Raw genomic sequence first — 23457 nt, forward strand, 5'->3', positions numbered from 1 at the left:
AGTTTAAACTCTTGGGCAAATTTTTAAAAGGTGTTAGAGAGGAGCATAAGAAGCAAGAATCATAAGAAACATATGGTCACAAACTCAACGCTGACGCGCTACATGCACGCAAAGCCAGAAAATAATGAATGCAAAACAGGTCACAAATTTATTACGAAAAAGACAATTTTACACAACGACTTAAGAAAGTTTTAAAGTCATTGATGAAACTTGCGGCCGGCATATGTAATACATGCGTCGTAATCACTCTGTTGCAATTACGAGACTCTTGAAAAACTTTCATCAGTCGCTGCGCCTTTGTTGCGATGCGTGTATTAGAGCTACTACAGGCCTTACTTTTTAACAACTGTCTAAATATTTCTTAAGAACTAAAATGTCGGGTAAAATCATCTTTGTGTAACAAATTTGTGACCTGTTTTCATTCCATCGATTTCTGGCTTTGTGTGCATGTAGCGCGTCAACGACCATAAGTTCCTTACGATTCTTTGCTTCTTATCCTCCCCTTTCACACCACTTAGATTTTGCCCAAGATCTTGGATTCACTATGTAAGCATACATGTATGTTAGCGGATATACTCGTAGATATACGTGGATACATGTACTGATGTTTACACGTAAATGTACGTATATACGTCTAACAAGTATATAATCGTGTTTACACGTAAGCATACGTATATACTCTTGCTTCCACATATATATATGTACGTGAGTAGGCACGTACCAAACACGCACTGGATATATCCACGAATTAACTCGTGTATACCCGTATATGTATGTAAGTACACTACTGGCCGTTAAAATTGCTACACCAAGAAGGAATAATCTGAATGAAACAAAATTTTGCACACGTGATGGCAACATTGACACTAGAAAACGATTACAAAATGAAAGCAAAATGATCATTTATTACTGGAAAAATCTCACATGAATGGAGGTTTAAGTACCCTGTTGCGCCACCTCTAGTTGGAATTTAAGAACCGATACGGTCGAGCATTGAGGTACAGCAGTTTCGTACGATGTCTTACGTCTTCTCGTACCACAGTTGCTGTAAACGCGCCACTAATTTGATCAAATTTACAGGCTGTCCAATTTACCGTCTCAACTGATCCCAGATATGCTCAATTTGTGACAAGTCATAAATCGCAGACCAGAGCATCACGCAGATCAGAGAAAGTGATAATGCGGAAGAGGAAATCCCTTTTCACCCTTGCTGTGTTTGACCGAGCATTGTCATGTTAAAAAATGGTTCCTGGGAGCCCCGTCGTGAGTGCTAACACGTATGAGTTTGATCGAATGAGTTGCACGTTTACAGCAACTGTGGTACGAGATGACGCAGGATATCGTAGGAGACTGTTATGTCTCAATGCCCGATTGTTTCGCTTCAAGTACATCGTACATTCACGCTAGAGGTGTCTTAACAGGGTACTTAAACCTCCATTTATTCGAGATTTTTCCAACCATAAATGATCAATTTGCTTTAATTTTGTAATCACTTTCTAATGTCAATTTTATTATCACGTATGTAAAATTTAGCTTCATTCTGGCAATTTCTTCTTGGTGTAGCAATTTTAATGGCCAGTAGTGTATCTATGTACACTTATATATGCGTATATACGTCGACTATACACGTATATACTCAGAAACTCAGGTATGCACATATATACTCGAGATACATGTGCAAACACGCAAATGATGTTCGTTTTGCGCGTATATACTCGCATATACAAGTGACTCGTATATACTCGTGTAGACACGTATACACTCATGTAGGCAAAAACGTATACATGCTTATACGCTCGTGTATACACGAATATACTTGAGTAGGCACATGCATGCATGTACCTGATGTGTACATGTATTTATTCATATATGAACATGTTTACTCTTGTTTAAACGACACGTATATACTCGTGCATACTCGCATATACTCGTACATAAACTTGTAACTATAAAAATAACCAAAATATACAAATAATAGGGTTATTTGTAACAGTTTTGTAGCTGTTTTTAACTATGACCACTTTACCCCATGCTATGACCACTTTCCCCCACCCCATGGGGTAAAGTGGTCATAAATACAAAGGGAAATGAAAATGTTATAAAACTACTTAAATCAATATTTTTTCCCTGAAATTCAATGTACGTGTTCTTTAATAATGCAATGTAAAATAATAACAAAAAAAGTTGAAGTATTTAAAGAATTTATTGTATTTATTATCCACCTAAGTTGAAAACCTACGATTTTATGACCACTTTACCCCACCAGACCCTATACAATTGAATTTGGGAGGAAGCTTAACGTAACCATCGACACGTAATAGTAGCAGCTCGATGACCGTAAAACATGTAGAGCATCTTTAGTCGATCTGACGAATTTTTGAAAAAATTGAAAGTCACATTCTTTTACAATTATATATCAGTAATATTTGATGCAATAATTAAATATTTAAGGTTAAACTATATTACACTTAATAAGATAAGGAGAAACAAAAACACGAATAAGCAAAACGTGCACACGACATAAAATGATCGACAGAGGAAATAACTAAATCTAAACCATATACTTGTAGTAGATCCCTAGCACGACTTGAGTCATATCAGGTGTAATCCTTCCTCGACCATATTTACTAATGGTAAGGAAAATTTTGGCTAGACATATGGTTTTCTCGACTCCCTCCAGGAGTTTGGATTTGTAGAAAGAAAATACTTCAGCCAAAGACCCAACGACCTCTCGCAAATAGCTGAACAAGTAGACGATGAGCTCAGTGGACATAGCCACTTTTTCCCACCAAAACTCACGCACTTCCTCCAGAATTTGCATAAGAGGAAAGTTCATCAAAAACGCCCCAATAACCACCAGAAGCGTCAGAAAAGACAGCCGCAGATCATTAAAGAATGTGTTCTTGACGGGAGACATCTTAAACAAGAGCATCAAATTTAGCAAGAAATCGTAAGCTACCGGGAAAAAGTAGGGGGGGGGGATGGGAAAATATCTCGGCTCATAGGGTTACGATAAAGGTAAGCTAAATGAAAATCTTACGTCAAACAACAACAATTACAATTTTGAAACTAGAACAACAGAGTGTTGCCAAAAACTCGGGAAACATTATACCATTAAAAAACTTTTCCACGCAACAATGCATGCTCGTTTTTCAATAAATAGAAATTGCACCCACCTAGTTGCAGAAGACTGTTGGTGAAGAGCAAGATTGAGTTTCTTCGTTTCTACAATGAAAAAATACATTATGAATACAAAATATTATTATTAAAGTTTACACACTAAAGATAATGCGCATACACACGCATACATTAACGCATACGGGAGGGTGTAGCACATTAAGAAGAAAGATATAAAATTCAAGTAATTTGGAAACTTTGATTCTAAAAGGAAAGTTTTAAGATGGATTCGTCATGCAGTTTAAGTATACAATATTTTGAGACACAAAAATGTTTATTATTATTTTAAGTCTTTGAAATAATATAAAAAAAGGAAACAAAATTTTGTCTCACTTTACCCCAAGCAAAGGGTACAGTGAGATAGCATACGAGGCACAGAGAGAGTATATAGGGTTGAGTGAAATATGTTCCAAGTTTGAACCATTTCTTTTCGTAGGAGCTGGTAACAGCTATTTAATGTTTTTATTCGGAACGGGTACAACAACTGGTACAGATGTTAAAAAATAAATATGAAAAATGGTTTTACTTTTTGTGCAAAAATCTAATGTACAAGCCTTCATCGTTATCAGCTGCATTTAAAACAAAAATGGATGTATGTGTGTGTAGATGTATGTGTGTGTGTAGATGTATGTGTGGTGTGTAGCTGTATGTGTGTGTAGGTGTGTGTGTGTGTAGGTGTGTGTGTGTGTGTAGGTGTAAGTGTAGGCAAGTAAGTGACGCAACCTGGAGACGGTTTTCGCTGTAGGAGCAGCATCGTGAGGAGCTGGTCGACGGTGATGCTGCAGAGGGTGCTGGCGGGAAAATAAAATGATAGCACATCAAAATAGCCAAGTGAGAACAGTAAGCAATCGTGATTGCTCAAAAAAACATTGCTTACCTGAAATCAGAAAAATAAAGATCATTTAATTGCAAACGCTACCAACAACTTTATATGTATGAATCCACCCGGCCTGTGCAGACCTCTATGAGGATAACTGCACTGAAATTGTCAAGGCTGTCTGTACCACGTTCGGTCTAATTTAGACCTTTCATGGAGAAGCCAACAACATGTAGGACGTTATGAACATATTCAAACTTCTTCTGTTATAGATATTCATGCATGGATACTAAAAAGTCCATCTTACCCATTTCACATTCAATACTATCCAACCATGGATTGCATGGAAATGGCAAACGTCCAGTTAAGACGTGTCTGAATGAGGGAGAAAAGTGAAATTGTAATGCAAGTGTTCCACTCCTTTGAATGAGAATCTGCTTAATTTAGAGGCATACATCTGCAAAGAATAATAGATCGTCCATTTCCACTTGAAAACAAATGTTTACCTTCCCATACAATCCGTGGTCAGACAGTAAGTATTTATCAAATTATATCCCGACAGTCGCGTCGTTGCTCAAGCATTCAATTCAACACTCCATTTTTTATGAAGAATATTTGAGCTTCTCACCTCAAAGATGGCGAGTGAGTGGTACTTGGCTATTTCTGAGCTGTTCACGACTTGTTGACTATCTTCGTCATGCATTTCTGCGGCCCTTTCCAGCCACGACATTCCGGAATCTAAATACCCTGCGTAATATGCCTGACGACCAAGCTCTAAACAATCATCGGCTGGAGAAGAAAAATTAAAATAGTTAAAAAAGACTGATAGACAGAAGAAAATTAGAAAAGATAGTGATAGAAAGACATTTTATTGGATAGATTGGTGCATAAACGGTTTGCAACCTTTTAATATTTGTTACCCTTAAATCAGGGAATAATATTACCAAATACAAGTATGCGCAGCTAATAATAAAACTAAACAATGAAAAGTTAAGTCTAAAATATAATCCTCTGAATTTTTTTCCCTTTCGGCCTCTGTCCTACTACTTTCTTCCTTATCGGCATCTGCAGTACTCTCTATTCATATTTTCGTTCTCTTCCTCACTACCTGCTACAGTAGGTTCATTTGCATTTTGTATGTCTTCTGGAACTTCAGCTCTACCTTGATCAACTTGAGAATTTTTGCTCTTTGACTTATTAAAGGCCATACGATTAAATTCTGTATACACTGTATGTTAAATAATGGTTCATTATAGGTTAAAACTTGGTTTGGAGGACGCCATCTTAACTATGAACCAAACTAAACGTTTAAATTAATTTGAGAATTTGCGAGTGAGGATTGGTTTGCATTTTAACTCTTGCACTTGAATCTAGATTGTATTTTAAAATAAATAATTTACAGAGTTTTAGGGAGTTATTTTCTTGTCTCACCAGATAAAGAGAGGGCTTTAGGGGCACCAACCAGCAGACCTTCTGAAAGCGGCCGAGTGTCCAGGCTGTAGGTTTGCTGAACACGTAGAACGGCTTTCGCTGCCCCAGACAAATCTTCAAGGTCCGGAAAAACGACGCCTTCTCGAAAAGTATTTCCTAAAGAAGAAGCGAAATAGGGTGATAATCTCACATTCATAGATGAACCTTTGACAAACAAAATTATTACTTTGCAAGGAAATCAGTCACACACCACACACACTATATATAGTCATTTCTAAATTAAAAGCGTTAACGATAAATCAGAGAACAAGGCTACACTTTAGGATGCTCGAACTATCAGTGACTTTAAAGATGATGATAATGATTTGAATTCAGACGTGGATGCAGATGTAGGGAAAGATGATAAGTACAGTAAAAATGACTTGGAGTTAAACAAGAAGAAAGGAAGATGATGCTGTCAAAAATAAAAAGTTCCGGATCAAAGTGCCTGTCAAAATTCTTAGCAAAAGTGAACAGACCCCAAATAAGACAAGTAAAACACTTAACAAGAAGGCAACAAACTTCTCTGAGTACATCGAAGTATCCTGGAACAAACGAAAATAAACAAAATTATGATCAAATCATGAAAATGAAATTGATCAAAGCCGTGAAAAAGAATTAGGAGTGATTTCACACGATGAAAACAGGAAGAATCGCCTGGCCTCGTTCGCACGACACGTCGACTTCCTAGTCTGCCCTGCACAGCAGGCACACCATTCTCATGCAGTTACCATTCTCATCAAAAGTTGGTGCACAAGCACACCAAGCACGGTTGACTGTCGTGTGACGGATGACAGACGGGTCCTTCATTTTCTACCTGATTACACTTCCTAATAACTGCCCCGCCCGTTTAAAAGTTGAAGGAGGCCTTAGGAGGAATTTTTATTGCAACTCTACCATTAGATGAAATTTCTGACGAACCAAAGACATTATCACAAGATATTTATTACAGATGTTATTCTTCCACCTGTTAGCTGGAAGAGCAGACAAAGGAAGCCCAAAAAAAAGAAGCTAAAGGAACCTCAATAAAGTGAATTTCAAGCAAATTTAGAAGCTCAAAGAGAAGAAAGAGAAAAGCGTTCAAAGAAACAAATTAGTAAGACCCGAGAAGAGAACATAGGAAACCTAAGGCCCATGAAGTAAGATATTTAGGCACAATCAATAAACTAGCATGTTGTGGCCATCACGAAACTTTCTTCTATATTTTTCCTTTTTCTGATCCCTCCCCATGCTTGACGAGGAAGCAATATTCCCAACAAACACAAAATGACACATGCAAAAACGTGACGACCTTCCCAATGTCTGAATTATTGTAAAAACAAAACAAAGAGCGAAAATTGAAAGTGACTTTAAAAGCCCTACTTGAATTAATTACAAATATTTTATTTATTAACAAACATAAGATGGCAACAGTTAAACATTTTAAATCATTGAGATAATATTTCCGATCATTTCCATACAATTAAAATCACGAGAAATACGCAGACGACAATCTATTACGATTTATCTTTCTTATTGTTGCATTAATAAAACTATTTTATTCGCAAAAAAAAAAAAAAAATTAAAAAAATCAACACCTATTGGAGCGATCGGCGTCAAAATTGAACCAAAGCCTGTTTACAAATGGATTCACATATATTCCAAATTTCAACCAGAACGTAGCATTACTTCTTGAGATAGGGCACTCACAATGGAAAAAAAGAACGGGCGATTACGCTACCCCCTTTTTAGCTGTTGACACCAAAATAATATACCCACTAAGGGCTACTTGTCAAAAAAATTTTGTTTGATTCCGTCCGTTATTTCTTGAGATACAGCAGTCACAATTGACGACAAAAAACGTTCTATAACTCAACCCCCGTTTGAGCTATTGACACCAAAATTGAATCAGCACCTGCTCCTGTTAGGGGCAACATATGGCCCAAATTTTGTTTGATTCCGCCAGTTACTTCCTGAGGAATAGCAAGCACGTGTAACTCAAAAAACGTCCCATTGCTCCACCCCCCTTGGAGGAATTCGCGCCAAAAACCAATGCGCACAAGTTCACATAGGGGCACATATGTGTACCAAATTTCGTTCAATTTCATGCATTAGTTTTTGCTGTAGAGCGGCCACAAAAAACTGGTTACACACAGACGTGACACACACACACACATACACACACACACACAGACAGACAGACATTTTCCAAAAATAGTCGAAATGGACTCAGCACACCTCAAAACGTTCGAATCCGTCAAAATTCGAAATTCGAAAATTTGCACGAATCCAATACTTTCTTCTATATATTAGATATAGAAGAAAGTAAAAAGAAGAGTTATGAAAATATAAGAGCTAAAAACAGAATGAAGAGGATTAAAAAAATAATAAAAAGAGTAAAGAAGCAAAGAAGAAGAGAGTAAAAACAGATGGGGAGAAACGACTGAATTTTTTTAAGACCCAAAGTGACCACAAAGGTGGAAGCCATCACTCACTGCAACAACAATAGCCATCCTTTGGGAAAATATTCATATTTGTTATACAATAGTTTAAAACAAAATAATTTTTCATGGTCTCTTTTGTTGGATCTCTGGCCACGGGGGCTTGGTTGGTTGGTTAATTTGATTTTTATGGCGCAAGAGCCCTTGAGTGCTATACTGCGCCAAACGATATTTTATTATATGCTATTTATTTTTCATTAAAGAATAAAGTAAATAAAAGCATATTTTGAAGTAGAAAGCATAAAACTTCAAGTGCTAGTGTTAAAAAAGTGCAGCCGATAAAAACATTTAAACAATTTGAAGATAAAGACAAAATGGACGAAACAATATCTTGAAAAACAAAGGAAGGACGAAATCACATAATGACGAGACAAACACTAAATTAACTAGTATGTTGTGGCCATCACGAAATTTTCTTCTATATTTTTCTTTTTTTTTTCTGATCCCTCCCCATGCTTGACGAGGATACAATATTCCCAACAAAAGCAAAATTACACATGAAAAAACTTGACGACCATCCCAATGTCTGCATTATTGCAAAAACAAAGCAAAGAGCGAAAATTGAAAGTTATTTTAAAAGCCTTGCTTGAATTAATTACAAATATTTTATTTGTTAACAAACATAAGATGGCAACAGTTAAAATTTTTAAATCATTGAAATAATATTTCCGATCATTTCCATACAATTAAAATCACGAGAAATAAGCAGACGATAATCTATCACGATTTATCTTTCTTACTAGCTGCGTGCCCGGCGTTGCACGGGCTACCTAAAAAATGTGAGAGCAGTCCAGTTGATGCTTTTGTAGTACACTGACACTAGTTTCTAACGCGTTAAGGAATAAATAAATGCGCGTAAAGCAAGGTTTGCAAAACACTAGTAAAACATATTTTTGCCAAAACACCTCATCAACGTTAATAATCGTTATCAATGATACAAGTTATGAGTACATTTTCAGTCAGCACAAAAGGGGAAAATATATGCATTATCAACTATAATCTTTACTCACGTTAAACTGAATTACATCTGATAGACTATATCGGAAATATTTATGCACAATAACAATCCGCTTTTTACATAAAATAGTCTACTACACGGCGTTGCCCGGGTGTTTATTAATGCAACATACCACTCAGATAAATATTTGGATGGATTCTATCCACATGGTCGTACAAGAATTACATCAATCCGTTTTCCAGGTACAAACCCTCAAAGAACTCAAATAACTTGTAAATCACTCATTTACTTTACGACGTGCACGGTCCTCCTCGAAAATGAAAGTTATGTCATTTGACGCGTATTTAACAATCAGGCTTGAACAAAAAAAAAAAAAAAAAAAAAAAACAGCAAAATTTTGCTGCAGATTACGGCAAAATAATCGAAAAGTAAACAACTTAAACACCCTGATTACAGGAAAAGCCTTAAAACAAAAGCCTAATTTTATTTCTTTATATTCGAGAAAAAGAAATGGCAACAGATCTTTCATCTCAATGATTTTCTTCACGCTGTAAATTTTAATAAAAGCGTTCATCCGGAAAGTTGAGTTGAAGCACTGAATAATAATTTGAATGGAGGAAAGCCTTCGAAAAATATGGATTTTATTTTGAAATCTAAGAGTCATAATTAATAATTTTTAATTGATATCTCCGCTAATTATTATCGGAGGATTATGTTAAATAGCCAAACATGAAGACGGGAAGATGACGAATCCATCGATACCTGGTTCGATGGTCAGTTCACTGTCGTTCGGGAGAAGAAGCTTGGACATAGATAGATAGATAGATAGATAGATACTCAGATTTTATATGTATAAGATTGTTGCACTAATAAAGTTATTTTTATTCGCTAAAAAATAATAATAATAAAAATAAATCAGCACCTCTTGGCGCGACTGGCGCCAAAATTGAACCAAAGCCTGTTTACATATGGATTCACATATATTCCAAATCTCAACCAGAACGTAGCATTACTTTTTGAGATAGGGCACTCAAAATGGAAAAAAAGAACGGGCGATTGCGCTACCCCCTTTTTAGCTGTTGACACCAAAATAAAATCAGCTCTTATACCCACTAAAGGCTACTTGCTGATAAATTTTTCTTTCATTCCGTTCATTATTTCTTGAGATACAGCAGTCACAATTGACGACGAAAAACGTTCTATAGCTCAACCTCCGTTTGAGTTATTGACACCAAAATTGAATCAGCACCTGTTCCTGTTAATGGCAACATATGGACCAAATTTTGTTTGATTCCGCCAGTTACTTCCTGAGGAATAGCAAGCACGCGTAACTCAAAAAACGTCCCATTGCTCCACCCCCCTTGGAGGAATTCGCGCCAAAAACCAATGGGCACAAGTTCACATAGGGGCACATATGTGTACCAAATTTCGTTCGATTTCATGCGGTAGTTTTTGCTGTAGAGCGGCCACAAAAAACTGGTCACACACAGACGTGACACACACACATACACACACACATACATACACACACACATACATACACACACACAGACAGACAGACATTTTCCAAAAATAGTGGAAATGGACTCAGCACACCTCAAAACGTTCGAATCCGTCAAAATTCGAAATTCGAAAATTTGCACGAATCCAATACTTTCTTCTATGTATTAGATATAGAAGAAAGTAAAAAGGAGAATCCAATCTCCTGGAGGAAGGAGTACAAATTGCGATGGGGTGGCTCCCCCAGCAACTCCTTCAAAGATGGGTTAAAATTATTAAAATATTTATAACGAATTAGATTAAAATTTGGGCAGTTGCATAAAATGTGCAACACTGTCTGATTTACATCACATGAAATGCATGTTGGAACTGGTTCATGACATAAGAGATATTTATGTATTTATGAGTGAATCTGGTATGTCAAATGCGAAGTCTAGTTAATAAGATTTGTTCTCTCCTGGTGATATTTAATGATCCGAAACCTCTAGTAGAGGGCTGGATCGAATGCAATTTATTTTGGATTTCTGAATTCCATGTCCCCTGCAAATACGTGTTGAGGCTTACAGCGATGGCGTTTTTGATATCATTGAAAGGGACACTACTATCAACCAGGATACTTGCAGCTCTGGCAGCTGAATTGGCTGCCTCATTGCCTGCAATGCCCACATGACCAGGGATCCAACAAAAGAGAACACGAAAATGATCTTGCGTAAGATTTTTGTACAAAGGATATGACTGGATGACGATAGGATGGTTATTATTATTGCAGTGAGTGATAGCTTCCACTGAATTCCTGGAGTCAGTGAATATCACCCACTTTTTGTAAACGGATTGGGTTATTGATTGCAGAGATGAAAATGTAGCTTTTATTTCTGAAGTAAATACCGAGCAAGATGTATTTAATTTTTCTGCCGTAACTTGATCATTAATTATTGTTGAAAAGCCGACGTGATCGTTTGCTTTCGATCCGTCAGTGAAAATGTGTTTATAACCAGCGTACTTGCTTTTGATCTCATAAAAGACTTGTTGATAAACTGTATTAGCAGTAGTTTGTTTTGGGAATTTTGAGAAATCATTGATTATAGAAGGTTTGACTTCGCACCATGGTTCAATTAGCTCAATTGTGTTGACAGTTTTGAAATCTGATAGCTGCAAGTCTGAGAGTACCCGACGCATTCGGATTCCAAATGTTGGGGTCATCGAAAGTCGGTTTAGAAATAAAGCAACATTAGGTGGATTAAAAATATGGAGATGTAGTGGGTGATTGGTGCAAGGTTTTGTTTTGAAGTAAAAATTTAAAGAAAAAATTTAAAGAAAGTTTGAGTCGTCTACTGTTTAGAGATTGTTCGTGTGCAAGGATATGAAGACTGTTGATAGGCGAAGTTCGAAAGGCTCCTGTGCAGATGCGCAGTGCCTGATTATGTATTGGATCCAGACCTTTCAGATAGGTTTTAGCAGCGGAGCCATAAATTTGACATCCATAATCAAGTTTTGAGCGTATCAGAGCCCTGTATATTCTTAACCCATTCTTTGCCCCGGCCGATACAGGATCGGCCGCGCAGTTTGTGTTAAAACTGCCCCGGCCGATTCAGGCTCGTCGCAAGAAAGTGGTTCCTAACTGCCTTCGACGATAATGTGTCGTCACTGCGTTTCTAGCAGTTTTTGCTTCTGCCGAATATGTGTCGGCGATCCTTCCAGGGGCAGAACTCTGTTATTGCGCTTCTCTGGGTTGTGGTGCTTTTAGGGGAGCGCGAATCAAGCTCTTTTCCTTATGCAGAAGGGATATAACTTACAGTATTTCACGAAATTTGTTTTAAATTATTTTATTTTACTAAGATACCTTTCAATTACTCTTAGATGGGACACGAATAATGCTTCAAATAATTAGGCATTATATTTTTATCTTTTCGTGGAAGCTTTGTTTCTTAGCATTCTGGCATTCGAACTCCTGATGAACAAGTGGGAAAATATTTCCTTACACATTTACCAATATTTCTATGCCTGAATAAAGCAAAGAAACAGAAATATTTTTTTCTTGTTATCAAAAATCCACCTTCTTACCCAAGCAACCTTCATTAAATTGTTCATAATCCTCAAATTTTATAATTTATTTTACACACTATTATTTTTTTAATTATCTTACACATCTTAATTTTGTACGAGTATGTTTTTTTTTTATTATTAGAATGTGTTTACTACGCTTTTTAGTTATTTGTATACTATTATTATTTTTTAATATTTATTCATTTTTAAATAATGATATTTTCAAACTTAAATTATAACGTTTTATATTCGCGGCACCCTTTGATGGCTTTTAGTGATACAGTTTTGAATATTTTTAATTTCACAAACAAAAATTATGACGACCGCATTGATTATACATAATAGTTGACCCCTATGCAAAACATAAAATATATATTACAGTACAAATGAAATGATAATATCTTGAGTTCTTTTCGCTTTACTCATACAAAACGAAACATTCCTTTTCTCCCTTTCTTTTTCAGATTTTATTTATTGTTTTAAAATAGCTCCAATGTTTTAATTGCACCTTCTTTTATGAGATTTTAAAAATAGAAATAAAACATTTGATTTCTTTTCAATAATCAAATTGTCTTAATTAGTAAATAATCCTATGAAACTAATTAAAATTTATCCAAGTATGTTTTAAAAAAAGAAAAAACAATCCGACTCGATTTCAAGCAAAATTTTCTTTTTTTTTTCTTCTGAAGACATGTTCCAAAGTACAAGCAGTAAAGCTTGCTTTGAAATTCCTTTCTGATTCAAACTGTTTTGTTGTACGAAAATAATGCGGAAGGGTTGACCACAAGACACCAAGGGGTGCACCTCCTTAGGGAATCCGCCCAGGCAGATTCCTCTCTCAGCTGGGGGCTTTTAGCTGCATGCACAAAGGTATCCTTTAGGGAAATAGGGGATTAGCCGCAAGTTTTGATCTTTTGTAAGCATTTATCTTTAAAATACTTCCCACGCTTGAGCAACTGATATCTGGACACTCAGAAGGGATTTAAAAGTCATCGGAATTAGGATAAAAGAACCGACCAGTCTCTGTGTGTATACGTCGTTTTGAAGGGTCACAATGTATCAAAAGGCACCGAAGAATACTTTTTATCCTCTTAGAAAATCATTCCCACAGTTATTAAAGCGTTTTGTCCATTCAGCAGGTCCAACTCACAGGTTGTACCGATCAGTCAATTGTTTGAAGAATGCTTTGTTGAGCCATTTTGAAAGATAGATCATCTTACATTTAACAGTTCTTAAGATTTCTTAAGTGTATAAAAAGAAAAAAAAATATGATATACTGAGGTAAAAGCAAAAAAAAAAAAAATAATAATAATAATAATAATTGAATAAAATAATTAGTGTTATAAAAATAATTGCTTTTTGTCCTATCCTCTATTGTTTATTTTCCCGTTATGTACTTATGTACTGTGTAAATTTAAGGAATATTTCAGCACATATTAGCAACCTTGTATTTTATTGCACTATTTAATTCAGGGCCAAAAAACTAATAAAGCGAAGCGATTTTCGAATACAAGCTGAACAGCAAAAACAACATTAAAATCCCGATAGCAAAATGGGGAAAAAAGTGCTATTACAACGTAGCAAAAAGCAACTCCGTTCGTTATCTGCGGCATGCGCGTTAAGGGGTTTCGGGCTGGTCATGGAATGGGTTAACAGAGACTCAGTATCAGCACCCCAAGAAGTGTTCGCTAAGACTTTAAGGATATTTAATTTTAATGACCATTTCTTTTTTAACTCTTGTATATGCGGTATAAATTTTAGTTTATTATCAAGTGTGAGACCAAGGAATTTTCCTTGATTTTTTACAGCTATTGGTTGATTATTGAGGAGGAGATTTGGATCAGGGTGAAGGCCTCTTTTACGGCAGAAGTGGATACAAAAAGTCTTTAGGGCAGAGAAAATAAAGCCATTTTCCTCCGCTCATTGTGATACTTTATTGATTGCAATTTGAAGTTGTCTTTCAACGATACTCATGCTCGTTGATGAGAAAGAAATTTGAAAATCATAAACGAACATGGTACCTTTTACAGCGGGAGGCAATTGGTCAATTAAGCTATTGATTGCTATTTTAAATATAGTTACACTTAGTACACTTCCCTGGGGTACTCCTTCTTCTTGAATGAAGGTATCCGACAGAACAGACTTGACACGCACACGAAAAGAACGATGTTTCAGAAAATTGGAGAGAAAGATGGGTAAATTTCCTCGCAACCCATACTCGTGCAGGGTTTTGAGAACCCAAACCTCCAAGTACGGTCGTATGCTTTTTCAATGTCGAAAAATGTGCTCACAAGTTGTTTTCGTTTGAGAAATGCTTCTCTTAATGATGTTTCGAGAAGCAGAAAGTTGTCTATGGTGCATCTGCCGCGCCTGAATCCACTTTAATATGAAGATAGCAGATGGTGCGACTCCAAAATGTACATGAGCCTGGCATTAACCATCCGCTCCATTACTTTACAAAGGCAGCTTTTGAGAGCTATAGGTCTATAACTCTCGGGTTTATCAGATTGTTTGTTTGGTTTAAGGATAGGAATTACTATTGCTTGGTTCCAGAATTTGGGGAATTTGTGCTCAGAATAAATTCGATTAAATAGTATCAGAATATTTTGTAATGAAGACCTGCTTAGATGTTTTAAAATGCTATTGTGTATTTCGTCAGGGCCAGAGGATGTGTTTTTTGATTTTTGTAAAGCAATATTGAGTTCTTGAAAGGTAAATTTTGTGTTGTATTGATTAAAAATGTTTAAATTAAAATCTAGAACTCTTTGTTCCTTGCGTGATTTGATTGTTAAAAATTTTGGGCAGCAGTAATTTGCACTGGAGACTTCTGCCAAATGAGTCGCCAGGCAGTCAGCCACCTCTTTGTGATCAGATAAAAGTTGACCATTTTTCTCCGGAATGGGAGCACAATGCGTATTGTAGTTACCAGAATTTTTTTCAATTTTACACCCACACTGTCTTAGATGGGGTGGACGTCGTGATTGTGCTGACATAGGTCTGTCACGAGTCCCGCTGGCTTTTTCGTCGAATCCTTCGAGCTTCAGCACGAGCTCGTTTGAGTGCCACAAGATTTTGTGTGGTTGGATATTGACGAAATGTGTTCTATGCTTTTTTTTGTGCCTTATGAGCCTCCTGACAATCAAAGTTCCACCAAGGTTAAGGAAATTTTATCCTGCCTTTAGTGGTTCTTGGAATAGCGACGTTCGCTGCCGTCAAGATAATGTCGGTTACTCGGCTTACCGCTACATCGATATCAATATCAATCGCGTCTTCAGATTTAATTTCTGCCAACTGGGTAAATGCTGCCCAATCAGCTCGATCAATGCGAAGTCGGGCTTGCTGATGCTGCTGATGGCCGCAGCGTCCAGTAGAGGTTATCCTGATTGGAAATTGGCCACTGGTGTAGAGAGCAGCATCCACCTGGAAATCCCAAAGTGGCAGAAAAGAAGGTGAGCATATTACGAGATCGATGGCATGGTAAGATTAGGTAGGAAGATGAAAATAAGTGTCTTCACCGTTATAAAGAATGCAAAGATCATTGTCTTCAATAAAATTTTCTATTGTTAAACCTCTACTGTTGGAGTCTGGACTCCCCCAGAGAGGATTATGGCCATTGAAATCCCCCAAGATGACTAATTGGGGAGGAAGTTGATCAACCAGTGTCTGCAACTCCACGCTTCTCAAGTCATAGGAAGTTGGGATATATACAGAACAAACTGTGAATAGCGAATGAAGGTGAACGCGCGCAGCTACTGCTTGCAAGAATGTGTTGATATCGAGCTGGCTAGATGCATAATCATTAGAGATTAGCAATGCCACTCCTCCACAACGACGGTCTTCTGACAAGCAGTCCTTGCGGTATATGTCAAAACCTTTCAACCTCGGTCTATCAGAGGGGACAGAAATGTTTCTTGCAGACAGAACATGGCCGGTTGGTGATATTCGACAAGATCTTTGATGTCCGTGACATTATGCGAGTAACTGTGACAATTCCAAGAGAGAATGCTCAGGGCCATGAAGAGAGAAGGAAGGAGAAACGGCCAGAAGAAGAAAAGTAACTCAAAAAGGAGGATGGTCCGTCCACCCTTCATCGTCGGATGGCGGAAGATCTTCAAACTCGACATCCTCGTCCACCTCTTGGGGGGGGGGGGGAGGTTGTGTTAGTTTTTCAATTTGGGACTTGGTTAATTTTACTTTCTTGCTAGAAAGTAAAAAGGACTTTTTTTTTAAATTATGAAATTTTGGGGGCCTCTGTTTAGAGGCTACCTCAATTTTCTTTTTTTCCACTGTTCTCTTTTGCTTTTGCTTAGTTGGTTTGTTGGAAATTAATGTAGCTGACTAACTTGTGCTCGGATATTATGTAGTTTGTACTTTAATTTCGTTACAATTTTTTGGTGGTGGCTTAGGAGTATTTAGTTGTTTATTTTTTGATTTAGGTGAGTTACTTGATTTAGTGCTGGTTATTGTGTTGATTTGAGGGTCTGTTTGTGTACTGGTGGAATTGAATACTTTTCTTACTGCTGCAGCATATGAAAGTCCAGCTGAAGGTGTACGAGACTGAACTATTTTTATTGCGTCTGGGTATGAAATATTCTGAGTAGTTTTGATTACTTGTATTTCTTTTTCAGAGAGCCATTTTGGGCATTTTCTAGAGTAGGACGGGTGGTCTCCTTTGCAGTTGACACATTTGAATTCCTTTGAGCATTCATTGCTATCGTTGCCCGCCTCAGCACATCTGGCACAAGTTTCTGTGCCACGGCATGACAGCTTGGAATGCCCAAAGCGCTGGCACTTAAAGCACCGTAGCGGGTTTGGAATATATGGTCTGACAGGGCATGAGAGATAACCAGCTTTGACACGTGAAGGGAGGATAGGCATACTAAAGGTCAGAATGATATGTTTCGTATTTTGCATTACGCCATTGCGTTTGATAGTGATCCTTTTCACTCCACTTACGTGTTGGTCCTTCATTTCTTCTAGAATTTCCCCCTCTGGTGTAAATAGAAGGTCCGGCTCTGAAATGATTCCCCGAGAAAAGTTTAATGTTGAATGTGGTGAAACTGTACAAAGATATGGACCTAATTGTTTGATAGATAGGATATGTTGAACTTGTTTTGGATGTTTTATTTCTACTAATAATTCAGCAGTACGTGTTTTTTTTTTTACAGATTGAAACTCACCAATAACATTTACCAAGGCTTTGTTTATTAGAAATGGGGAAACTGCAGTAAATGTGAGATTTCCGTTTCTTTTTATAACAAAAAATTTAGCAGATGTAAACGATTCTGTCTGACGCTCCCCACAAGGGGGAAAGATATTCTTTATGTTATCATCCATAAATTAACCTGAGAATTGAGGTTAAAAACTGGGGTGTAGCCCCTGTGTAGCCCCCCTACACAGAGGTAAGGCTGCGTACGACAGGGTTCGCCTGCTATCCCTGACGTCAACCGTTTGAAGCACCGACAACCCCCGGTACCACGCAGCCACGGGCACGGTAGAGACACCTTGGCTTAGGGGGTTCTGTCCGAATTTGGTAAGTGTGATGAGGGAAGGAAGAGAACAAAAGTCCCCTCCCGCCGATATTCTGTTTGAGCAACTGGGGGTTCACTACTCCTCCCAAGAGCTCGCCCCGAACTCACCACACCGCAAGCCCCACCACCACGACAAGGTAAACGGACACGGGGGGGGGGGCACGCGGGCTTGCTGGCAATGAGGCTGGTGACTCAATTGTTAGAGCTGCAAGTGTCCAGTTCGATGATCTTGTTCCTTTCGATGGAATAAAAAATTCTATCATAGACTGTCTCTACTTCTATTGGCAGCGAGACTGGAATGGAGAAACGCAAAATAAATTGCACTCCTTCCACCCCTCGACGAAAGGTTTCAAGTCATCAAAGATCGTCAGAAGAGAACAAGTTGTAATAGCCCGTCTTTGTATTGGTCACACTAGATTCACTCACAAACATCTCTTTTACCGCGAATCTGCTCCAATACCGTAAAATGGTCCTACCATGGGCCACTTCTCGATGTTTTCAGTGAAAATTCCATGTATATCTTTGTTTAAGAAAATTTGAGGACTTTAGCAATGGTAGCTATACATCTTGTCTTTCGAATGAAATGTTTAAAAAAGAAATCTAAGTTGGAAAGAAGAGGAAGGGGAATTTTTTCCCCGTGGCCCATAGTTGTACCTCTACTGGGTACAACTATGCGACCACCTCATTTTAGCCTAGAAAACACAGTGAAAACTTGATTTGGTCTATTGTTGTCTAAGACTACATGTTGTCCTCTGCTTGAAACTGACAACATAAAGAATTTCTTTATTTCATCATTTACCTTTTTTTCTGTTTTTTAAGACTTAATCATCACTTGTCGTTTTGAGTGATTAATAAAGTTCAACATGGTAAACGTAGGTAACGTTTTATTATCTGCCTAGGTTTTGATGTAGAAACATTTGAAAACTAGAAAAATCTCAACAACTAAAGGCTAGGTACCTATACATAGGTCTCGGAAAATATGTACGTCTGACAAATTTTAATCGAGATCAAAAAAATAAATAAATAAATAAAACTAAAATGAGAAATCACATTTGTTATTCCAAATCTCATCAAAATAAATAATTATTAAAAAGTATCTCAGTTTGTATTTGATCCGGCTTTCGATCATCACCTTCTTCACAAATTTTAGTACGGGCGATAGAGCGACTCCCGAGCTATCTTCTGTCTTTTATTGCCATTATCTTAATATATAAAAATCTTCTGTGCGGAGATTTGTCACCATAAGGCTTTTAAACGGCTGGACCGATTTTGATCAAATTTTTTGTGTGTAGTTAAGTTGTTGTAAGCATGGTTTCGAAGCGCAATGGATCGAATCTGAAACGTTTTTGTTAATTAATTAATTTAAACATTAGATGGTTATATCTCCCGAATGATTAATAGTTATTTTAACCTATTGTTGAGCGAGAACTGAAATAAATATTTAACCCAATGCCAAAGGACAGTAAGAAAATCAGCTTTGCTTTTTGTAATGAAATTTCCTACTTTGATATGTCAATTGAGAGTAGATAAAACGTAGAGAGAGAGAGAAGCCTTTTTTTTTCATTTCTTGTTATCAACGATTTTAGGTCCCGAGATATATTTTAAAGTAAAGTAATGGAAGGTTCAGGCAAAACGTCTGTTCTGTCGTCGTAGTTGAACAATGTGACCGGATCGGTGCTTTAGGTTTTCCTAACCAAATGATCAGAAAGTACCGTACCTAGCAACATTTGTTTCTCGGCTCAAACCCATCTGAGTTTTGGCACCAATGTCAAGAATACTTTAAGGATTATCAAACTAATCAGTACATTATTAAAGGAAAAGATGATGGAATTTAAAGACGAAACAAATTTTATTTTCGTCCAGATAAATTACAACAATGTAGTTCTGTACACAAATGATCAGTGAAGTGGAAGATTTTTATATTTGGTGGAAAGAACAAATTAGGCAATATACGAAGTTTGAAAAGTTTTCGTTTGAAAGATCGGACCGCTAATCGGTCGAAGTTAGCTTCGCTCACAGATCGGCTCATCCGCTGGATTACAGTAATGTGGTGGCTTGGCGACTTTGGATATAAACAATAGAGTTGCGTGCTCACTTGATTACATTTTAAAGCTCTTGTTAATGTAATTTATTGTATTTTTTGTTTGTTTGGCGAAATATTTCAAATTGCAAATTATTGTTTTTCGTTTTTAAAAAGTGTTAGTCATTTTAGTTGAAGAATGTGTTTATTTTACATCTAGAGGGGGGCTTTGCTTATTCAGAGAACTTTTTTTACCTTTATCATTTTTTTAAACGATATCCTTTCGATTGTTTTGTTCTTTTTCATGTGGCGGACATTGAAGCGGGATTTCCGGTTTGTTCTAGATGGGTAGTTAGTTTTCTTCACTTAATATCTGAGGAAGCTTTTTATCCTTTGAGTGTAGCTGAAGGAACAAATCATCAAGTACGGGAGAAAAAATAGTTAATAAAATAACTGCAGAACAGGCTTAGATAAATCAAGATTTAATAAATACTATACGCATTCTTTTTCTTTCTTCATACCAAGCAGCTTAAAACATTTTCTTTTTACTTATTTTTTTCAACAAAACGGCTCAAACGCTTGATAGTTTCTTGAAATGTTTTAACTTTACAATTTACAAAGTTCGAACAGAACAAGATCTGTCGGGTCCTCTAGTTTACAATAAATGACATAAAACATGACGAAAACATACTTACAGAAAATAAAATGAAGCTCCAAGCCACTAAAAACCGTGAAACATAGGTGGCCCATTGCTGTACCCCAACATTCCTATTTTCGATAAATGTTGAGAGCTTGTGAAAACTACGAAACATTTTAAGGTATCCGCCTGCGTTAAAATCGACATTTTCGATGAAATATTCGTAATTGTGTTTATGATTTCATTTTGTAGTCTGATTCATTAACTTTCCAAAACTGTCTTAGTTTTTACTCTACGTGAATTACAACTGAAGTTATAGCTATATTATTCGAGTCGTAGACTTAACTCCTGACCAGAAGTTGCATTTAAACGCGTTTTCTGAAGAAAGATATTTTTGAAAAAAGCTGCCTACTGTAACAATGAAATCTCAAAAAGTTATTCGAGTATTGATGTGAAATTTTCTGAGATAGTTCACTGCAATATGCTTGATGTTTTCCTCTAAAAGCTAAGCTGAATTTCATTATTAAGTAGTATTTTCATGCGGATAAGTTTAAACAAAGGCCTTTGTTTTCGAAAAAATGCCAGTATAGGAACTTTGTTCGGCTATATTTCAGTACTTTTTAAAAAATATAATAATAAAACTTTAAGAGAAAAACACACAATGTCATACAAATGTATTACTACAAGGACTTGTGTGTGATTAGAACTAAATTTTGTCTATAGCTGTGAGCTAAATACACGTTTTTTCGCTATTTTTCTTCAAATTTGTCGAATTGTTTACATTTTTTTCATAGTTTTGAAACATATGTAGTTGAAAAACAACATTTAAAAAATGTACAGGTTATTTTTCAAAAATATGTCTTCGAACGCAGTCGGATACCTTAAGTCAACACGCGGCTTAATTCATAACTGACAAATTAGTAAAGCAAATCTGAACTTAACAGATATTGGCAAACAGTTTTAGTGGTCTGCCCAAAGGAGACTTTTGGCTCTTCCTCGAGTGAGTCGAATCATGCACTAAGAACGACTGAATTATCTGATGCATACAAAAACAATGGCAATCTCTGATGAAGCGTCTTTAACTACTAAATGGTTACACTACCAGATGATTTTTTTTTGGAGTTTGTAAGTTCGAAAAATAGGCCACTAGAGATCAAAATCATCGCCATGGCAACAGTGGCCCATTATTGCCCCCCTTGGCACAAAGTTGTACCGTTTCACGGTATGCAACACATGCAATGTCAGTCAGATCCAGTGAGTGCAATGCATAGCCTCTCCGATTTTCCAAATTTCAATCTTAATCGTTTTATATATCTAAATCATTTCCAGCCATCTTTGAAGGAATTGTTATGGGACACACCCCACCCCATCCGAAATTGTTCTCCTTCTTTCGAGAGATCGGCTTCATGCGTTTAGTTTAGTGCTCACCCTTATGTCTTTGTTTTCGTCTCGTCGTTTTTTTTTTTTTTTTTTTTATATAAATGCTTGTATGTAACTCAAAATTATTTCTTAGATTATTCTTTTGGTTGTTTATTCAAAACTTAAAACTTCGTTTTGTGTTTACTTCGGCAATTCTAGATAGATTCTTTTTTCAGAATTCTAGAAGCTTTATATCCTTTACTCCCTAAACACTTTCACTCTTTTGGTTCTTTTTTGGTCTGTCTGAAAATCGTATGGCGCAGCATAGCCTATTAAAGCTCTTGCGCCAAAAATATAATCGAACCAACCAATCAACCAAAAGTGACTGATTATAATTTAAAGACAAACAAAATGAAGCAGACAAAAAAGATGAAGGAAGTAAATGAAGATGAAAATGGTGGAAGAAAAAAACTGAAAGAAGACGACAGATAAGGAATGATGAAAAAGAAGATGAAGAAGAAATTTTTGTATAAATTTTCGTCTCATTCTGACTACTCCTTTTTGGTGTTGCATTTTGCACGGCCAGCATTGTAGAATGAGATAGGGAGAGGAAACGGCGTCAAGGATTAATCGAGAATTTTATTCTTACAATGAAGAACATTAAAGGATCAGCAACATCACACGCCCCATCCGAAATTGTTCCCTTTTCCTCAGGAGAGTGGCCTTTAATTCCTTAATTTAGTCCTAGTCCTTGTTTTCGTATCGTCGTTGTTTTAGTTTTACATGTTTTACGTTACTCAAAATTATTTCTCAGTTTTTCTATTAGTTTGCGTTTCAAAATTAGAAACTTTGATATGTGTTTATTTCGGCAACAAAATTCAAAATTATAGGAGTTTTATGTCCTTTTCTTTCAAAACACTCACTCTTTTGACACTTTTTTCTACTCTCTGCAAATTGTTTGGCATAGCAAACCCTATCAAGGCTCTTGCGCCAAAATGCTCAATAGAACCAACCAATCAGCAGCATATTGGAATCAAGTTTGCTCTGAATTAATTACAATAATTAGAAATTTGAGTCCACCACCCTTGATTTTTTAACGTTTTCTTGCAATGATTTAAACTGATTGGGCATGCTGGAAGCTTTATTGATAGCTAATAAACACGACCTAAATAAAGAACAGATTTTTAGCTTACCGGTGCGAATGAAGATAGTTCAACAATATCCTATTGTCATAGCAAGACAATTTACGGTCCGAGTAAACGCTTTAACGCGTTTCTTGAATATTACAGATTTGCTGGGAGGCTCAGTAGTAGATTATTGGTACAAGATTGGATAGCAAAGTAGCTTGTTTGGTGCGCAGATATACCAGATTTCTCATCAAAAGAAGGAATTAAAGCAGTAGGAATTGTCGTTTCCTGCTCATTGGATGTTAAAAACGAGTCATTACGCAGTATCGTAGAAAATG

Source organism: Uloborus diversus, chromosome 9 (genome assembly GCF_026930045.1).
Source record: "Uloborus diversus isolate 005 chromosome 9, Udiv.v.3.1, whole genome shotgun sequence".
NCBI lineage: Eukaryota > Metazoa > Arthropoda > Arachnida > Araneae > Uloboridae > Uloborus > Uloborus diversus.